The sequence below is a fragment of the Dermochelys coriacea genome, chromosome 5 (assembly GCF_009764565.3).
Source record: "Dermochelys coriacea isolate rDerCor1 chromosome 5, rDerCor1.pri.v4, whole genome shotgun sequence".
Classification (NCBI taxonomy): domain Eukaryota; kingdom Metazoa; phylum Chordata; order Testudines; family Dermochelyidae; genus Dermochelys; species Dermochelys coriacea.
The window spans coordinates 68,736,733-68,757,476 of record NC_050072.1 but is presented as its reverse complement, the minus strand read 5'-3'; the positions used below and the strand labels follow the sequence as shown (position 1 = coordinate 68,757,476).

General features: G+C 41.7%; 1 long non-coding RNA gene across 1 annotated transcript in view; it reads left to right on the top strand.

Annotated features, from left to right (window-relative positions):
• The first annotated feature begins 505 nt into the window (after window positions 1–505).
• LOC119856370 overlaps window positions 506–20,744 on the top strand; it is a 56,961-nt gene continuing 36,722 nt past the window's right edge. The window contains exon 1 of the long non-coding RNA XR_005293266.2: window positions 506–678. This is a non-coding gene — a long non-coding RNA (uncharacterized LOC119856370). The remainder of the gene's footprint in view (window positions 679–20,744) is intronic.

Below are 20,744 nucleotides of genomic sequence, written 5' to 3'. Positions count from 1 at the left end.
ATATTTAGGGGAGAGTTTTAAAATCTCTTGAGCTGCTCCTGGATGGCTTTACAGTTTTATAGCTTACTGTTGGAGCAGGAAGAAGAAGGGATTCATGTTCTAGGGCATTTTACAGGAAGTTCCTCACTCATACCAGTTCTATGCTGAGTATCTCTCAAGACTCTGGCCTCAAACACAGTCCTTTCATGAGGTAGCCTTGGCTATAGCACCACATCAACATACAAGATTACTAGCAAATTCACAGACTTGGGTGGGCCAATTTCCATAGTTTTGTGACCCACTTCCTGATTGGCTGGTGACTATATATAAACTTCCTGCTTCCAGTCTGATTTTGTTAGGGCAACATGTTATTGCAGCAACCTGACTCTACTTTGTATTCCTCCTCCTGGCAAATTGGCCTTGCTGCCCTACCTGACCCCACCAGCTGCCTTATTGTATCTTCCCATGGGATTGGATCTCCTGGTGATTGGACCCTTTGTGTGAACTCTGCCCACTGTCTGCCTGACTCCTGGGCATTACAGTAACTTCATTGACTTCAGTTCAATTACTTACAATTTGACTGAGAAGAGACTCAGGCCCCTAGTGTTTTGATTGCTGCTGGAAGGATCACAGAATAGCAGACATTGGAGTGCAGTGAGCATTGATCAAGAGTGGTGGGAGAGACAGACTCCAGAGAAGGTCAGTACTGTGATGTGAGAGTGTGTACTTCAATAAACCCCTTGTGGAAATACTGCTGCAGGATGCTGGAGAAACAGAGAGTTTCCGAAAGCTGCTGAGAGACCTCGGAGAATGAGGTGAATAGGGAAGGAAAAGGTGAGAATTGCAGAGAGAGACAATCTCTTGCCTACTGCCATACTACCTTTATCTTTGAAGTTAAAATGAGGTGGGCATGGAAAAACAGTAAGGTGGTAGAAAAGCCCCCATTTGCTATAGGAAGAGCCTGTAGATTTGAATTGTGAGATAGTGAGTGTGGTCTCATGGTGAGACTTCTAATGAGTTTCTTATATAAAACAGCTGATGTTTATTGTTTTATAGCAGCAAAGAGTCCTGTGGCACCTTATAGACTATCAGATGTATTGGAGCATAAGCTTAGACCAGTATGATGCACATTTGCTATTTTAAAACCTTCAAAGCCTTTTAAAACTATCTTTTTTTAGTGCCTGAAGTACTCCAGTTCATTAAGGATCTGGGCCTCTTGTCAGTGTAGTTGTGAGTATAACTGTGGTGGTTCAGTCACCCTGGATGAACAAAATGGTTCTTGCTGTGCCAGGAAGATTAGAAGAGGATGTTACACACATTCTACCGAGGGAATGAATCATTCTGCTTTATAGTCCCCTAGTACTGGTTTCATCCATAGTTCTCCCAGGGCTGATTGGTGGAAATAGATTGGATGACCATTCTCCTATGTTCTTCTAATCTCTAACACCTGTTTACTACTATGTTAGTTGCTCAGTCTGTCAAAAAGCTCTCATCTGCTGGGCATGGTATAAGAACCAAAATCTAATAGAATATTTGTCATGATCATATGGTATTGACGTGCAAAGACATGTCTTGAATCAGATGATGCGATGGTAAATACTCGAAATCCATTTTAACTCTAATCCAAACTGGTATGCTGATGCAGTAACTTTTTGTGTATTTATTCACATTTTTCAATTTTATTTCTGCTTATTTCATTAATTTTGAGCATATTTGTTCAATAGTTTTTTCTATTGGGACTGACTCCTCCTTTACTGACCTTATGTTTTATTTCCCTGCCCTAACACAGTGTTACTGTTTTTTCTCAATTCTTAAAAGCTAATCTGATGCGTTTCCATTAGGCTCATGGAGGATACATGTCCCATATTGGATGAGTAAAGCTGAATATTTAGTCATTTCCTGGAGCCTTTGTATAGTCAAAACTCCCCTTGGATTCTGACAAATGGTTTAGGGCTGCAGGGTTGGGCCCTTACTTTTAAACTCAGTTTATGGTTTAGTTATGATCACTTTTCTTTTTTTACTTCATTCTAAGAATACTTTGTGTTACTTCCAGGGTGCATAGCCAGTAATTCTTGAAGTAAAAATGGTATACTTGAACGATGGGAGTCTGTGTACAGAGCATATCCTGCCACTGAATGATCTAGCAGAACCTGCTGTGGTGGTCTCAAAATTACAAGGATGGAATTGTGGATTTGTGATTAGAGCAGGTTATTCACTAGCTGAGCCATGCATATGGACAGAATCCACACAAAGATTTACTATAAGGTTAACTACGTTACTGAAGAGTAAGGTGCATTACCTTAAATGCACAAATGAGAGACTTCTGGGAAATTTTTCTTCTGGTGTAAAGTGGTTATGTATGTCAGTTATATTTGATCCCTGCCAGTTTAGAAGAGGGGATTAGCTTTGAGACTAACATTACTATTTATACAATATGGTTGTTGAAGAAACACGAGAGGCTCTAAATGCTGTGGTTGAAAGGGTTAAGGCTCCAAAATGGCCTACTTTGGCAGTCATCCCATCTGGACAGCTTTACGTTTTCTGGAGTTGTTCCATCTGTATTCCCTCTTCTTCCCACCCCCCCCCCCATTGGAACTATTCTGTGGTCTGTTCAAAGTTTTCACTTCTCTTTGTCCAGATAAAAGATGAGCATTTAATTATAGTTTCTAATGTAATACTCCTAACCCATTGTTATCTTCATTCAGACCCCCACATTTAATTTATCATAACTGTTCTCTTCAGCACAATGCATTACCCTCTTCCTTACCTTGAGTACGGAGACAGTAGAAGAGAAAATAATGTAGCCATACTGCATTCCCAACACTTCAGCATATGAATCTGGCTAACTTTTCCAGGCTTTCTAAGTTTCTTTGTTCTAGTTTCCCTCTCCTTTTTGTAGCCTACATTCTAACAGCGTTTTGCGTTCCCTGTGCTTGAGAGACTGAATCTGATTTTTATTTGTATAACACCAAAAAAGATTCCCTGTTCAAGTCACAGTTAATATTGTTTTTCTTGGAGTTTCCTTTTCTATTACAGTTCCCTTCTACTTTTAATGTATTTTTCCTAAACGACAGGAGGACATTAAATTTTAAATATTAATCATGTGTCTTGTTGGAAACCCAATTCCTTTAAATCTATGAAGCAGCAGCTGTAAAGAGGGGAAGAGGAAAAAAGAATAATAATTTTGTGGGGAAAATGCTTTGAAGTATGGTATAATAGTCTTATGTAAAAGGAAAAGCAATTCAGACATAATGATAAAAATAAACATGTTGTATGGATAGTCTAATGCAAAACAGCTGGTAAGTAGATATACAGAAAAGAATTTGCTTTTAGTTTTCTGCTCTTATTTCTTTCCATTAAAGTCTTTCCATTAAAGTTAAAGATATTAGTTGAAAGCTAAATAAATAAATAAAAAGGAGATGGAGAACTACTTAGGGCTGTTCAAAATGTTGGATGAGGGAACAGATGTTGCAATTTTATATTTATGTCCGCTTACTATCAGCGTCTGTACCTATATGTAATATATGCATATATTTATAAACAGATACAGTATTCATTACACAATCATAAAATATTAAAGAGTAACTGGTCTGAGGTCAACATTTTATAGCTATTTCTCAGCAGTATATTTTGTTTATTACACTCTTTATAGTCAGGATGCGAATGTTAATTTAAAAGGATTCATGGGATTAAAGTTCCAGTGAAGGTTACCAGTTAAAGTGCCACATAACTTGTTTCGGGATGCTAACGCTGTTACAAATCTGTCTGTTCTTCGGGAATAAATGTACTCTCTGTGTGTGAGAGAGACACACCAATCTAGCACGGCTGCTACTCTGAAACCAATCTAGGATGAAGTCTCTTTTTATACATAAATGACTTTCTCGGTATAACCCCTGGGTTCTGTTCTCATTAAGTTTGGCTGCCTATTTCTCTGCAAGTTGGGGTCAGAGGTTTGGGATTAGCAGGGAACACTGACTGCTGGATATAGGCAGACCAAAGATTTCTGGGAAAGTAGGTCCAAATATGGTAGCTCTTGGGCATCTACATGCTGTGTCTTTGCCTGCATGTCACAACCAGTAACAGCCCCTTGACTGGATCAGTCATTAAGATGCTATTGGTTCCCTTGAGGTAGCTGACAGGATTCTACCTGCAATAATGGAAGTTAATTGCTGCTTCTAGTATCGTTAATGTAGAATGGGTTTTCCAGAGTCAATAGTTAGCATCTATTTTTGGCATATTTTTCTCCAATTACACATTTAATATTTGATAAAAGCACACTGTTCAGCTCTTCGGTGAACTTGGCTGTCAAAGACAAAAAATTTTAAAATCATGCTTTGGTAGCACATTTCTGAACAAAGACACAACAGAAACCAGAATAGACATGCATGTCTGCATTCTAGGCCAGATTTCAGGCCACCTTTTGGGTTCAATCAAACCAAACTGGGTAAACTCCAAAGGTCTAAGGACTTCATTGCCTACCTGGACCTGGGTAGGCAATCTGACTGGGACCACAGTGAGACAGATCCTGAATCTTTCTTAGGCCTTGTTCAGGCAAAATTCCTATTGACATTAGTAGAGTTTTGCCTCAATAAGGCCCAAATAAAGATTTGGCTCTGATTCAGCAAAGAGAGTTAGTTACCATTAAAGAATCTCATGGCATGTCAGAGAAATCTTGACGTCACAATCTCCCACAGACTCAGACTGGAGATTAATCACCTTCCCATACACCAAAAGGCTGTATAGATAAACTCAGTTCTCAGTAAGATCTGTTCACAATTGCAGAAAGGAACACAGAATTGAGAATCTGAATACAGTCAGGGGTAAAACCATTAAAATGTCACTGCCAAACAATGACTAAGGAAGTACATAATAACAAAACCAATGTCACTGCAAAGAAAGAAAACATAAAAATTTGGTGCAAGTGACCATACCAATGCACACATAGCTGCGTCAACTAACAAACTTAATCTTAATAACACATTCTCTTATTTTCCCCCACAATCCCTTTGCTCCAACACATGGATTAGTATGTAAAAATTCTTAGCTAGAGTAAGTGAGACAGCAAAATGGGCCCTTGAGCTGCTGCCCTGTTATTTATAGGGCTAAGTGCCTGCCCACTGGGAGGCCCATCTTTGCATCTCTGAGTAATACATCAATTTGCCAACCTCTAAAATCAGTCAGTAATTGGCCAGTTGGTGTTATAGTCACTGCTGATCTCACCGTGTGGGAGGTACAAGGGTGATCACAGCATTTTGTCAATCACTTTAATATTTTAATAAAAGACTGGGGGGAGAGAGAAGAAGGACCTCCTCAACCTCTCCAAAATCAGATGGAGATTCAGCATGTGCCACTTTGTTTTCTGAATGCTAAGCAGGTTGAAGCCTACACATTAATTGATAGACTGGCTGCTTTCACACACTGGTTCTCAGTTGCATCAACAATGTCTATCTCTGACCACATGACTGTGCTAAAATGTGAATGTTTAAAAATCAAAAGCCATGTGCATAGAGCCATGCACTAAATTCCATGCAAAGAAAGCTTCCAATTTAATCTTTCCCAGGTTTTAAGCAAAATCATGGAGAGAGCCCTTAACTGATGGTTTGGTTCAGATTTCCAATATCATGAACTTCAGGTGAATTTAGTGTGGTACTAGCCATTCCTTCATATGGCCTGAAATTCTTTAGCATCACTCCTTCTGAAAGCTTCTTGTGGTTGAATGTTTAAGCACTCTGAGAGCTGAAAGGTATTTAAATGGTGTAATGAATCCTTATAATTAGATTTACTCTTTTTAATCAAGTATGCAAAATAGTGTTTCTTGCTCCCAATGAAACTTCTGGCTGAGACAGAGGATATGTAACAATAAATGAATCTGCTTGTGCCTATTAGAAACTCTTCATCTCTCTTGAATTGTTCTTATTATTCCATAATGTTCTTCTCAGTGTACAATTATTTTTATGGATGTAAAAAAAAAACCCCAAACCCCACAACTACAATATTAAAGTAATAAGAATTACAGCTGCAGTCCCACCAGGCTGTATGTTGTAGTGAAAGCTATCTTTGTGCGGGTGATGAAGATTAAAAGAAAAAGAATAAGAAAGATGGAAAAGGAAAATGTAGAAACTTCACTCCCGTTAAGTTTTGGGATTCCTTTAAACTGTTCATGTGAAACACAAAATACCTGTGATAGAGAAGCCAACAAAGACAGGATATTAGAATGCAAAAATCTTATTTTTCTTAGAGCTGGTAGGGACTTGGTAGAGATCTTTCTTAAAACATTCATTTTAACTAAAATGAATTTGTCGGTCTCAGGAACCAGTCTCCATCTCCAGATGAAAAATAATCTTGTTGTGATTTATGCATTTAATATTTCACACTGGAAATATAAAACTACAGCAGTTATTTTATTGTGACTGAGATCAGGAAATATAGGGGCAATTTATTACATTATTTTGCTTTATAAAACTATAAATCAACATTATTGAAAATTAAATGTACGTTAGACTGTAAGGGACCTTTGAGGTATAACAATGTTTTACATATGACTTTCGAGGATATGATGGAAATCAGAATTATTCATGGAATCCTTGGATTTTTCTTTGACTTAATCAAATTAATAAAACAATTTCATTTCTAAAACTTATTAATGGAAGAGAGCAACTGGGAGGCATTTATCTTTAGGGGCCCGTGTGTGTACACACACACGCAAGCAAAGAATAATGCTGTAATCCTAGGGGTTTTATTATTTTATTGTGCTGCCTTAGACCCCAAACAGCCAGGTTAGATCCCTGGTCCCCCTATAAGCTCTGTATTTCAGGGGCCATTTCAGCAGTAAAAATCAGTTTGCACAGAAATGTGTACAAAGGCCTCAGTGCAAGAGCACTTTTTAAAACTAAGTATGTAAAAAAATTCAACCATTGAAAAAAGTCAACCATTTAATAATGAGGTTTAATTGTTTTAAATGTTCTGTCTTTTATTTTTTTTAATTTTGGGAGCGTATTAAGATCCTGTAGAGGTGGGGAACAAGAGCCAGGAAAAGGAAAGACGAGTGTTGCCCAAGTTTCCATATACAAGTATGTCAATGCACTGAGAGTCTGACTTGCAACACCGAGGCCATTCCGATTATGGGTCACTCTTACACTTGCACTCACAAACACACATACTAGCAGCCCTGGGATTTTTTTTCAAGATACACTATACAACCAGCTCATTTTCACTCATGTAGCCCTAAAATAAGATGCAAAAAAGCATCTTCAGAAATGGTTTCACTGTATCACTTTACTCACCTTTATGCTTGAAATATCCAAATTTAATAGATGGGGGTGTATGTATAAAATCTACGCAGTTTTGCACATCTCTCTTAGATGGACTTTTTTTAATGGCTAAGATACAGAAAATATTTTACTGCTATGTGTACACTGAAGCCAAGAGTCTCCAAAATGGTTGCCTAAAGTTAGACTTCTATATTTATATTTTGACACTTTTATATAAGTGACCTAAAATGAATGGGAGATGCTAGGTGCTCATTAGTATTAAAAAATCAGGCCTCTTATTTCCGTGCCCAAGAATGAACTTAAGGTAGAATCATGGCCCTACTGGAGTCAATGAGATTTTTGTCATTGATTCAATAAGGACAGGATTTCACCAGTACATGAGTGAAAGGACCTTAGGTGCCTAAGTCTAACATTAAAGTACCATTGGCATTCAGCACTCCCACTCCCACACAGATGCCACCTAATCCTGAAGGCACTTAAGCATCCTATGTGCCTATGTTTCTGCAGTTAAAGTTTTCAATGTGCCTAAATGTTAGGAACTGTGCATGGGTACATGCATAGCCACCTCAGTCTTGACGCTGCCCACGCTGCCCGGCAGCTTGGTGCCTAATACATGTGTAAAGCCCAGTGGATTAACAAACGAGGCATTCCCCTGCCTATCTTGCCTTTGGGGTTTGAGCCAGTAGGCGTGGTTAGAGCATGCGTAGACCCACGCAACTAGGGTTGCCTGGTGTCTGGTTTTTGACAGGCACATCTGGTTGAAAAGGGACCCTGGCAGGGCTGTTAAAAGTCCAGTTGGCACATAGCTGGTAGGCTCCCTACCGGGCTCTGCATGGTTCCCAGGAAACAGCTGGCATGTTCCTCCAGCTCCTAGGCATAGAGGTGGCCGGGGTGCTCCCACAGGGAGTTTTGGCCAACGGGAGCTGGGCCTGCATGTAGGGGCAGCATACAGAGCCCCTTGGCTGCCCCTACGCCTAGGAGCCAGAGTGACATGCCAATCACTTCCCAGGAGCCACCTGAAGTAAGAGCTGCCTGGAGCCTTCACCCTGCACTCCCTCATCCCTGGGCCCAACCCAGAGCCTGCACCCCAACCCCCTGCCCCAACATGGAGCCCCCCACTCTGAACCCCTGATTCTTGCCCCCTCCTGCACCCCAAATCTCTCATTCCCCAGAGCCTGCACCCCTAGCTGGAGCCCTCACCCCACCCCCACACTCTGAACCTCTTGGCCCCAGCCCAGAGCCCTCACCCCCTACTGCACCCCTGCCCCATCTCCATCTGGAAATGATACCCCCCCTTGCACCCCAACCCTATGCCTGGAGAAAATGAGCAAGCGAGTGAGGGTGGGGGAGAGTGAGTGATGGAGGGAGAGGGGAATGGAGTGAGTGGGGACAGGGCCTCAGAGAAGGGGCAGGGTGGGGGCGTGGCCTTGCAGAAAGCATGGGGCACGGCAAGGATGTTTGGTTTTCTGAGATCAGGAAGTTGGCAACCCTACACACAACACCTAGAAGAGGTGCAGCCTTATAAACTTTAGTTCAATGGTTAGGAGGCTGATCCGGGAGCTACAAGACGTAGGTTCCCCCTCCCCCTTTCCTTGATGTGCAGAAGGGATTTAACTTTAAATTTCTCAACTTCCAGGAGAGTGCCCTAACCACTGGGCTATCAGATATTCTGGGGTGTGTCTAAATCTCTCCTGTTGAAGCTGTTCCACTGTGTTTAAGTAATTTAACTATGCATTGTGCCTGTGAGAGAGTGTGACTTTGTAGTCTGCTGGTTAGAGCAGTCACCTGAGAGGTTGGAGAAAGTCAGCTTCTCAGATGGAAGCTTTCACCTCTGGAAATCTACTATCAGGTCAAACAAGAAAAAAAAAATTAATTCCCTTAAGCAACAAGTGGTAGCCAAAAAAAAAAAAATAGCATTTGATATATAGTCTCCTAAGGTTAAAAGTGAGGCAAACTAGCAATGAATTTTACAAAAGCTCCAATCAAACATGTTATATCTGGACTTTAATCAACAATATTGTACCTTTCTCCACTGTGGGTGGATCAGTTAGTGAACTGTCCAAGCATGTTTAGGAAACACTTTTCCAAGAAACAGGGCACTGGCAGCTCACTCTGCCCTGCCCATATCTAACCCACACTGATTTCTTTTGGAAGCTGAATTCAGCGTGGGTCTAGCCAACTAGAAGGGGTAGACTTAGGGTGAGTGTTAATCAGCATAGCTCCATTAAAGTCCACGGAGACATGCGGATTGACAGTAGCAGAGGATGAGGCCCAAAATTCAGTGTATCCTATTTTGCCATGAGTGGCGAATGAAGGGTAAGAAGTGAAATTTTGATTGAGAGGGGAGAATGAGTTATTGTCCTACACTCTATGTGGAAGCTGAACTTTGAAGTCTTCCTATTTTGTCTCCTAGTGTTGGTCAGTGTTTTGCTGCTGATCCCTGTGGTTTAGGACGAATCTGTTTGGTCCGCCTTGTGTGTCTCTTGTATTCCCTAAAGAATTGCATAGGATTCTCTTATGAGGAGGAGTTATTCAGTGGGGGGGAGAGAGTGTAATCACTGTCCCATACAGCAGATTTTTCCACTATGTCTGATATATGGGATGTGGTGTTTCTTTTCAATTAGTTTGCTTTGTCTGTTTCTATGGCAGCTGCTCTATATTGAACAGTGTGCATGGTGAAACTGACAGAAGATCAACTTCAGCAAAACTGGCACAGGGTATTGGAAATTATGTACAATATTCACCCCCCAAATGACAGAGTCCTTCTTGGGGTAGCCTCTGAAAGGCAGCTTCATTTCCCATAATTCAATGGAAGCCTTTGTGGGGAGATGCTGAATTAGGGCACAATCCAGCTGCCCTGTCCATGTCCTCTTTCCATTTATCAATGTCTGATAAGCACTTTAATCTTGATTAAAGTCCAGATATAACATGTTTGATTGGAGCTTTTGTAAAATTCATTGCTAGTTTGCCTCACTTTTAACCTTAGGAGACTATATATCAAATGCTATTTTTTTTTTGGCTACCACTTGTTGCTTAAGGGAATTAATTTTTTTTTTCTTGTTTGACCTGATAGTAGATTTCCAGAGGTGAAAGCTTCCATCTGAGAAGCTGACTTTCTCTACCTTACTGACAGTTAATAACAATATCATTAAATAAGTGCCTGACTCAAGCAAAAATATGACCATTCGTAATACCTTACGAGTCTCAATTAATAGGGTTTACTTTTAATTTGTGCAAATAATATTCAGTCAATTACTTAACAATGCTAAATAGCTCTTCAGAAATGACTGGAATGTACTGTGGTTTGCTTTTCAAAGTCTGTTTTACATAGTCCTAGAGTTGGTACCAGTAAAATTGGACAGCATTAGTAAAGCACGTGCCCCGTTTCAGTAAATGTAGCAAGGTGTCTGGCCTGATTCATCCTGGTCAAGCTGTTCTTCTTTTGTTGCAGGGGGGAAGAATCAATGGGTTTCTTCTGAAAACAGAGTTCAGCTTTCTTTATGGGAAATTCATCTCTCTCCTTTTGTAAACTTGCCTTTGAGTTTTATAGGACACCTCTAGCAGAGACTCATAAGACATGTATCTGTCTAAGCCTCTAGGTATCTGTGCTGCTGTAGGAGGAGCCCTTCCATTTGTCTTTCATTTAGATTCATTGCATGTTTACAAAGGTGAAAGGATTAGTGCCCTGGAGATCATTTGCTTTCATAAGCTTTAAACTAGAGTAGAAAAAGTTTCATGCCTTGATTCTTTTCCAACAGCTTTCACGCTCAGCAAGGCATATAGGAGCAAGCTGAGACACATTGATTGCCAGCAGACTCTTCCAACAAAATTGCCGTCTGACTCAGTTAAACTGGGTGGGAAGAGAGAACTTTTGCCAGTTTCTCCCATCTTTTCTACCACGTGGTGAGATACCAGTAGCATTCCTTGGGGTTTTATAATAAAGATGAAATACTACAGATTTCTACATCTAAATAATGCCAAAATCCCAGACCATTTGTAACGATAATTCACATGCCTTCTAACCTTTTGTGTTTTGCATATATTCTTGCTGTGAAATATTGATTCCCCAGATTCTTTTCTTTAAAAGAAAATTTTAAAAAATTGGAAGAAAAGAGGAATCTTGGTTTAGCATCATTTCCATTTAAATATAAAATCAATAGTAGGTAAATACATTAAAATCCTTGCTGTCCTGAAATTGACATCTGATGGTATTTCTCCCCTCTGAGACTGGTAGCTTAAATAAAAAAAATTAAAACATATTTGACTGAAACTGGCTATAATAAATTAATACCAGCCTTCTGGATAAGTTCAAACAGACCTCTATCTTTGAATGACATTTTCAGAACATTTCATTAATAATTATAAATTCTCTGTGATGATCCTTTCACCAGAGTGCGGTGTCTGGCAGTGGGAGGAGAGGGTTTATTTACTGATTTACAGTGAAATACCGTGGAGGTATTTAAGGGATAATAGGAGGAATCCTCTGCTTTACAAGGGAATAATCCAATTCCCAAATGGATTAACTACCAGTCTATAGCAGAACAGTTCATTTAAGCAAGGGAACTCCCTTAATACTAAGGAAATCAGAGCAGCTGTTCTGTTGTCAATATTGTACAAGTGAAATCATTCTTATTAAAAGTAAAATTGAAGTTCCCTTTAACCAGGTAATTACCCTTAATTACATTGCATTTTAAATTCCTTATTCTCTGATAAATGTGATCTGGGTTTCCCACTACTGCAGCTGAGAAAACATTCAACACAAGAGGGACTGGGAGCAAGACAAATGCATGGAACAAACTAATTAAAGAAAAAGCTTGCACGAGGTAATGTGGTCTAAGGATGGGGAATCAGGAAGTCTTCCATTCTAATTCCAGTTTTGCCAATGACTTGCTGCATGGCTTTGTGTATCCTCACCTTCTGCTTCCATTTCCCTGTGGAGATAATACCTACCTGTTTCACACTGCAGAGTTGAAGATTGGTTAAATAGTGTCTTAATCTTCCACCCTCACTCAAGCTGAGTACTACTTACTATACTAGTGGTCCCAAACCATTACTCTGCTTCAGTACATACTATGCATGAGTAATGCATTATAGTAGTTTTTATAGGAGAATTGTATCTGAGTGCATCATGCAGACTTGGAGGAAGAGGTGGTGATGCTGGCAGACCAGGTCATGCTAGAGTGTATTCAGGTCAATTCACTTTTGTGTATTAGTATAGATCAAAGTAATGGTTAGATGTATCAGTATATTGGATGTTTAAACTCCATGAAAACTAGTGAGAGGTTATTTGCATTGTTTTCACTTCTGTTCCTGTTACAATGTAAGAGCATAAAGAAAAGGAGTACTCGTGGCACCTTAGACTAACAAATTTATTTGAGCATAAGCTTTCGTGAGCTACAGCTCACTTCATCGGATGCATCCGATGAAGTGAGCTATAGCTCACGAAAGCTTATGCTCTAACAAATTTGTTAGTCTCTAAGGTGCCACGAGTACTCCTTTTCTTTTTGCGAATACAGACTAACACGGCTGCTACTCTGAAATGTAAGAGCAAACATTTACATTGTATATACCCCTAATAACTAAATAGCATTTCACAAGATTTCTTTGATAGGTTAACAAAGGGTTTAAGGACTTTAACAGAAAACGTTAATTTCAAGCAAGTGGCTATTATGTAGGATGGTCAGAGGTCCAAATACTAAGTGCGTTCCTCACTCAAAGAAAAAGCTCATGTGGGCAGAGAGAATGTAAGCTTGTCTTCTGTGAGAAGAAGCTAATAAGAATGGAGCCAAAGAAAGATCCTTCATCTCTGAACTGTTTGGACTCTTGCAGAGAAGTGTATGAAATGCAAAGCAGAGATCCCCAGAAACAATCTGGGTACTCTGAAAAACTTTTGAGAAATTGTCAATTTTTTACATCACTGCCACAGTAGTTGCAAACTGTGACTCACCTGTACATATACATTACCTGCTTTAACCTCTCAATAACTCATTCTTTTTCTTAGCTTTCTGTGACTCCATGATATGATTGGTATGGTGATCTAGGAGTTCACTTTTGTTACTGGCTGGGTGAAATCTAATTATCTGCCCTGTTTGACAGTCTGCCCTGAGGTAGGTGCTCACAGTTATGAGTCACTCCAGAACCCTGTGACAGAGCTTACATGACTACTTTTTCCTGGGATATTATAAGTTTCTTTGAGAATGCAGGAAAGGTGTCTGCATTGTATGGTAAGAATGTCTCCTCTGTAAGAACACCATGGGAGGGGGACCGAAAACAGGAAAACCCTATGCTGTTCCTTTAGAGCAACCTTTCAAGTAGAGCAGGTTTGCAGCCCTGTGCATACGTGGAGAGGAAGAACTCCATCTTTTTGGAGATAGGTGTTTCCTATGTTTATGGCCTCTTCAGACTGAGGGCTTGTCTACACTGGCACTTTACAGCACTGCAACTTTCTCGCTCAGGGGTGTGAGATCCTCCCCCGCAGCATAGCAAGTTTCAGTGCTGTAAAGTGCCAGTGTCAACAGTGCACCAGTGCTGGTAGCTATGCTCTGCCCTCGTGGAGCTGTGTGTGTAGTTCTTTTTTTTTTTTTTTAAGAGCTCTGGGAGAGCTCTCTCCCAGCACTCTGCATGACTAAACGAGCCATGTTAAAGTGCTGCTTTACTAACATTTTAGACTAGCCCTGACTGTATGATTGAACACCCTACTGCTGATCAGCAGAAGCCATGGGTACTTATGTTTTTACCTTTGGGCATGCACACTACTGCCTCGCTCTAAACATCTGGATGCCTACTTCCTGCCTAAGCCCTAGAGCACATCAGAAACTTTGAGAAGATAAGGTTAGGTCACCTTAGTCATGTCTTTTAGCCCAGTGGTTAGAGCTAAAATGGATGGGGGAGACCCAGGGTTCAGTCCCCCTGGTCCAATCACCCTTTTGCTATTTGTCCACAGTGGAACACCTTCAATAGGAGAGACTGAGGGAGCCTCGCATAAGAATATCCCATATCTTTGTGCTTAGAGCACTCTCCTGGAAGGTGAGAGATGCCCCACTCAAATCCTGTCTCCCCACTCCTAGGGAAGTAGTCTAACCACTGGGTGAAAACTTAAGGTGGATGGTGGCACAATCACCTTCCCTCCTCCTAGAGAGATAGGCACCCACAACTACCACCTCATCCAGCCACTTAGTGTGGAGCTAGTCAAGTGCCCACCACTCCTCCACCTTAGCTATTTTGACTTTGTCTACGCTTCGAGCTAGGGCTATGATTCCTTGCTTGCCTAGACCTATTTGCACTAGCTCTCATTGAGCTAGCATGCTAAAAATAGTGTAGCTGTGCTGAGTACAAACCCATCTAAGCTCCATGCATATGTACTTAGCCTGGCTAGCTCATACCACCCCGGCTACACCATTATTCTTAGTGTACTTACTTGAAGAAAACTAGCACAAATGTCTCTGCAACCTGGAAATCACCCTCCTCAGCTCCAAGTGCACACACTCCCTTTGTATGGAGTGAGGCCAACACTCGGACTCATTCCTGCAAGAAATGCTTTAGGCATGTAAGTCACCTGACTCCAAGAGGCTGGTTCCTGTTGAGGGTCATTGAGCAGAGATATAATCTTGCTAAGCAGAGATAGATGCCTAAAAGTTCAGCACTGTTACTCAGCATTGCAATGCTTAATTTCCTTCATGGATTCCCCCCCGCAATATATTTTCATTTTACAATACTCATGAAGAAAACATCTAATTCAAATTAGAATTTCCTGTCTTGACTGTGCTCTGAAGAGGGAGATGGAGATAGGGATTAGATTTTCTTTAAAAAAATAAAGAGGCAGCAGATGTTTTCCTTAAGGAGAAGCTAGAGGCTGCATATATTGTTGTTGGCTGACCCTCTGCTTGAGCTCAGCTGTAGTATCTTGCCCCTGGGTCCCCTACTTCTGGGCAATCTTACAGTTCTTGGCAAGAGTTCAGCTTTTTCCCAGGTTCTCTTCAGTACCCAATTTATAGCCCCCTTATCTCTAGCCTCTGGCAGCCTTTCCCAATACCTACAATAAGTCAGTGGTTAGACGTAGCCCTACAGGTTAGAAGTTTGCTCATATCAAGATTGTAGTGTCAATCTGCCCCAAACAGAGGGTTGAAGAAAAAGGTTAGCAAGTGCCTCTCACTGAGCTCTCCTTGCAATCAGTGCTCACTAGCAGTACACTAGTAGCTTCCCTAGTACTGGGGAAACAATCTTTCTCCCTCTGCCCTTTAAGAGCCACTTCTTCAATTGGTGCGTGTTTACAAGTGCACCTAATTGGCACTGCTCATTAGCCTTTCCACCAGTAGGATGGGGTGTGTCCCATCACATTACTTACCTATTGGCTCTAAAAAGCTGTTAAATAAATTTCACATTGACCATTAGCTGCAATCAGAGTGGAAATTCTAGACTGATTAGTGCTGTAAATGTAATTCCTTCTTACCTGAGTAAGAGGGTAATCTTCAAGTACTGAAACTTCAGGACATGGATTAGTCAGGTTGTTCAACAAATTTTTCAGTGGCCTCCCTGTTTAAGCTTCCCTATTTTTCTGGATTGGTTGCAGAGATAGTTTTCACTCTGTAAATCGCAAAAAGAAAAGGAGTACTTGTGGCACCTTAGAGACTAACAAATTTATTAGAGCATAAGCTTTCGTGAGCTACAGCTCACTTCATCGGATGCATTTGGTGGAAAAAACAGAGGAGAGATTTATATACACACACACAGAGAACATGAAACAATGGGTTTATCATACACACTGTAAGGAGAGTGATCACTTAAGATAAGCCATCACCAACAGCAGGGGGGGGAAGGAGGAAAACCTTTCATGGTGACAAGCAGGTAGGCTAATTCCAGCAGTTAACAAGAATATCAGAGGAACAGTGGGGGGTGGGGTGGGAGGGAGAAATACCATGGGGAAATAGTTTTACTTTGTGTAATGACTCATCCATTCCCAGTCTCTATTCAAGCCTAAGTTAATTGTATCCAGTTTGCAAATTAATTCCAATTCAGCAGTCTCTCGTTGGAGTCTGTTTTTGAAGCTTTTTTGTTGAAGTATAGCCACTCTTAGGTCTGTGATCGAGTGACCAGAGAGATTGAAGTGTTCTCCAACTGGTTTTTGAATGTTATAATTCTTGACGTCTGATTTGTGTCCATTCATTCTTTTACGTAGAGACTGTCCAGTTTGGCCAATGTACATGGCAGAGGGGCATTGCTGGCACATGATGGCATATATCACATTGGTAGATGCACAGGTGAACGAGCCTCTGATGGTGTGGCTGATGTGATTAGGCCCTATGATGGTATCCCCTGAATAGATATGTGGACAGAGTTGGCAACGGGCTTTGTTGCAAGGATAGGTTCCTGGGTTAGTGGTTCTGTTGTGTGGTGTGTGGTTGCTGGTGAGTATTTGCTTCAGATTGGGGGGCTGTCTGTAAGCAAGGACTGGTCTGTCTCCCAAGATCTGAGAGAGCGATGGCTCGTCCTTCAGGATAGGTTGTAGATCCTTGATGATGCGTTGGAGGGGTTTTAGTTGGGGGCTGAAGGTGATGGCTAGTGGCGTTCTGTTGTTTTCTTTGTTGGGCCTGTCCTGTAGTAGGTGACTTCTGGGTACTCTTCTGGCTCTGTCAATCTGTTTCTTCACTTCAGCAGGTGGGTACTGTAGTTGTAGGAATGCATGATAGAGATCTTGTAGGTGTTTGTCTCTGTCTGAGGGGTTGGAGCAAATGCGGTTATATCGTAGCGCTTGGCTGTAGACAATGGATCGAGTGGTATGATCTGGATGAAAGCTAGAGGCATGTAGGTAGGAATAGCGGTCAGTAGGTTTCCGATATAGGGTGGTGTTTATGTGACCATCGCTTATTAGCACCGTAGTGTCCAGGAAGTGGATCTCTTGTGTGGACTGGTCCAGGCTGAGGTTGATGGTGGGATGGAAATTGTTGAAATCATGGTGGAATTCCTCAAGAGCTTCTTTTCCATGGGTCCAGATGATGAAGATGTCATCAATGTAGCGCAAGTAGAGTAGGGGCATTAGGGAACGAGAGCTGAGGAAGCGTTGTTCTAAGTCAGCCATAAAAATGTTGGCATACTGTGGGGCCATGCGGGTACCCATCGCAGTGCCGCTGATTTGAAGGTATACATTGTCACCAAATGTGAAATAGTTATGGGTCAGGACAAAGTCACAAAGTTCTGCCACCAGGTTAGCCGTGACAGTATCGGGGATACTGTTCCTGACGGCTTGTAGTCCATCTTTGTGTGGAATGTTGGTGTAGAGGGCTTCTACATCCATAGTGGCTAGGATGGTGTTTTTAGGAAGATCACCAATGGACTGTAGTTTCCTCAGGAAATCGGTGGTGTCTCGAAGATAGCTGGGAGTGCTGGTAACGAAGGGCCTGAGGAGGGAGTCTACATAGCCAGACAATCCTGCTGTCAGGGTGCCAATGCCTGAGATGATGGGGCGTCCAGGATTTCCAGGTTTATGGATCTTGGGTAGCAGATAGAATACCCCAGGTCCTGGCTCCAGGGGTGTGTCTGTGCGGATTTGTTCTTGTGCTTTTTCAGGGAGTTTCTTGAGCAAATGCTGTAGTTTCTTTTGGTAACTCTCAGTGGGATCAGAGGGTAATGGCTTGTAGAAAGTGGTGTTGGAGAGCTGCCTAGTAGCCTCTTGTTCATACTCTGACCTATTCATGATGACGACAGCACCTCCTTTGTCAGCCTTTTTGATTATGATGTCAGAGTTGTTTCTGAGGCTGTGGATGGCACTGTGTTCTGCATGGCTGAGGTTATGGGGTAAGCGATGCTGCTTTTCCACAATTTCAGCTCGTGCACGTCGGCGGAAGCAGTCTATGTAGAAATCCAGGCTGCTGTTTCGACCTTCAGGAGGAGTCCACCTAGAATCCTTCTTTTTGTAGTGTTGGCAGGAAGGTCTCTGTGGGTTAATATGTTGGTCAGAGGTGTGTTGGAAATATTCCTTGAGTCTGAGACGTCGAAAATAGGATTCTAGGTCACCACAGAACTGTATCATGTTCGTGGGGGTGGAGGGGCAAAAGGAGAGGCCCCGAGATAGGACAGATTCTTCCGCTGGGCTAAGAGTATAGTTGCATAGATTAACAATATTGCTGGGTGGGTTACGGGAACCATTGTTGTGGCCCCTTGTGGCATATAGTAGTTTAGATAGCTTAGTGTCCTTTTTCTTTTGTAGAGAATCAAAGTGTGTTTTGTAAATGGCTTGTCTAGTTTTTGTAAAGTCCAGCCACGAGGAAGTTTGTGTGGAAGGTTGGTTCTTTATGAGAGTATCCAGTTTTGAGAGCTCATTCTTAATCTTTCCCTGTTTGCTGTAGAGGATGTTGATCAGGTGGTTCCGCAGTTTCCTTGAGAGTGTGTGGCACAAGCTGTCAGCATAGTCTGTGTGGTATGTAGATTGTAATGGATTTTTTACCTTCAGTCCTTTCGGTATGATGTCCATCTGTTTGCATTTGGAGAGGAAGATGATGTCTGTCTGTATCTGTGCGAGTTTTTTCATGAAGTTGACAGATTTCCACTCTATACGGCTAAATTCAGTGCCTTGCATAATCACAGGTTTCAGAGTAGCAGCCGTGTTAGTCTGTATTCGCAAAAAGAAAAGGAGTACTTGTGGCACCTTAGAGACTAACAAATTTATTAGAGCATAAGCTTTCGTGAGCTACAGCTCACTTCATCGGATGCATTTGGTGGAAAAAACAGAGGAGAGATTTATATACACACACACAGAGAACATGAAACAATGGGTTTATCATACACACTGTAAGGAGAGTGATCACTTAAGATAAGCCATCACCAACAGCAGGGGGGGGAAGGAGGAAAACCTTTCATGGTGACAAGCAGGTAGGCTAATTCCAGCAGTTAACAAGAATCACTCGATCACAGACCTAAGAGTGGCTATACTTCAACAAAAAAGCTTCAAAAACAGACTCCAACGAGAGACTGCTGAATTGGAATTAATTTGCAAACTGGATACAATTAACTTAGGCTTGAATAGAGACTGGGAATGGATGAGTCATTACACAAAGTAAAACTATTTCCCCATGGTATTTCTCCCTCCCACCCCACCCCCCACTGTTCCTCTGATATTCTTGTTAACTGCTGGAATTAGCCTACCTGCTTGTCACCATGAAAGGTTTTCCTCCTTCCCCCCCCTGCTGTTGGTGATGGCTTATCTTAAGTGATCACTCTCCTTACAGTGTGTATGATAAACCCATTGTTTCATGTTCTCTGTGTGTGTGTATATAAATCTCTCCTCTGTTTTTTCCACCAAATGCATCCGATGAAGTGAGCTGTAGCTCACGAAAGCTTATGCTCTAATAAATTTGTTAGTCTCTAAGGTGCCACAAGTACTCCTTTTCTTTTTGCGAATACAGACTAACACGGCTGCTACTCTGAAACCTGTGATTATGCAAGGCACTGAATTTAGCCGTATAGAGTGGAAATCTGTCAACTTCATGAAAAAACTCGCACAGATACAGACAGACATCATCTTCCTCTCCAAATGCAAACAGATGGACATCATACCGAAAGGACTGAAGGTAAAAAATCCATTACAATCTACATACCACACAGACTATGCTGACAGCTTGTGCCACACACTCTCAAGGAAACTGCGGAACCACCTGATCAACATCCTCTACAGCAAACAGGGAAAGATTAAGAATGAGCTCTCAAAACTGGATACTCTCATAAAGAACCAACCTTCCACACAAACTTCCTCGTGGCTGGACTTTACAAAAACTAGACAAGCCATTTACAAAACACACTTTGATTCTCTACAAAAGAAAAAGGACACTAAGCTATCTAAACTACTATATGCCACAAGGGGCCACAACAATGGTTCCCGTAACCCACCCAGCAATATTGTTAATCTATGCAACTATACTCTTAGCCCAGCGGAAGAATCTGTCCTATCTCGGGGCCTCTCCTTTTGCCCCTCCACCCCCACGAACATGATACAGTTCTGTGGTGACCTAGAATCCTATTTTCGACGTCTCAGACTCAAGGAATATTTCCAACACACCTCTGACCAACATATTAACCCACAGAGACCTTCCTGCCAACACTACAAAAAGAAGGATTCTAGGTGGACTCCTCCTGAAGGTCGAAACAGCAGCCTGGATTTCTACATAGACTGCTTCCGCCGACGTGCACGAGCTGAAATTGTGGAAAAGCAGCATCGCTTACCCCATAACCTCAGCCATGCAGAACACAGTGCCATCCACAGCCTCAGAAACAACTCTGACATCATAATCAAAAAGGCTGACAAAGGAGGTGCTGTCGTCATCATGAATAGGTCAGAGTATGAACAAGAGGCTACTAGGCAGCTCTCCAACACCACTTTCTACAAGCCATTACCCTCTGATCCCACTGAGAGTTACCAAAAGAAACTACAGCATTTGCTCAAGAAACTCCCTGAAAAAGCACAAGAACAAATCCGCACAGACACACCCCTGGAGCCAGGACCTG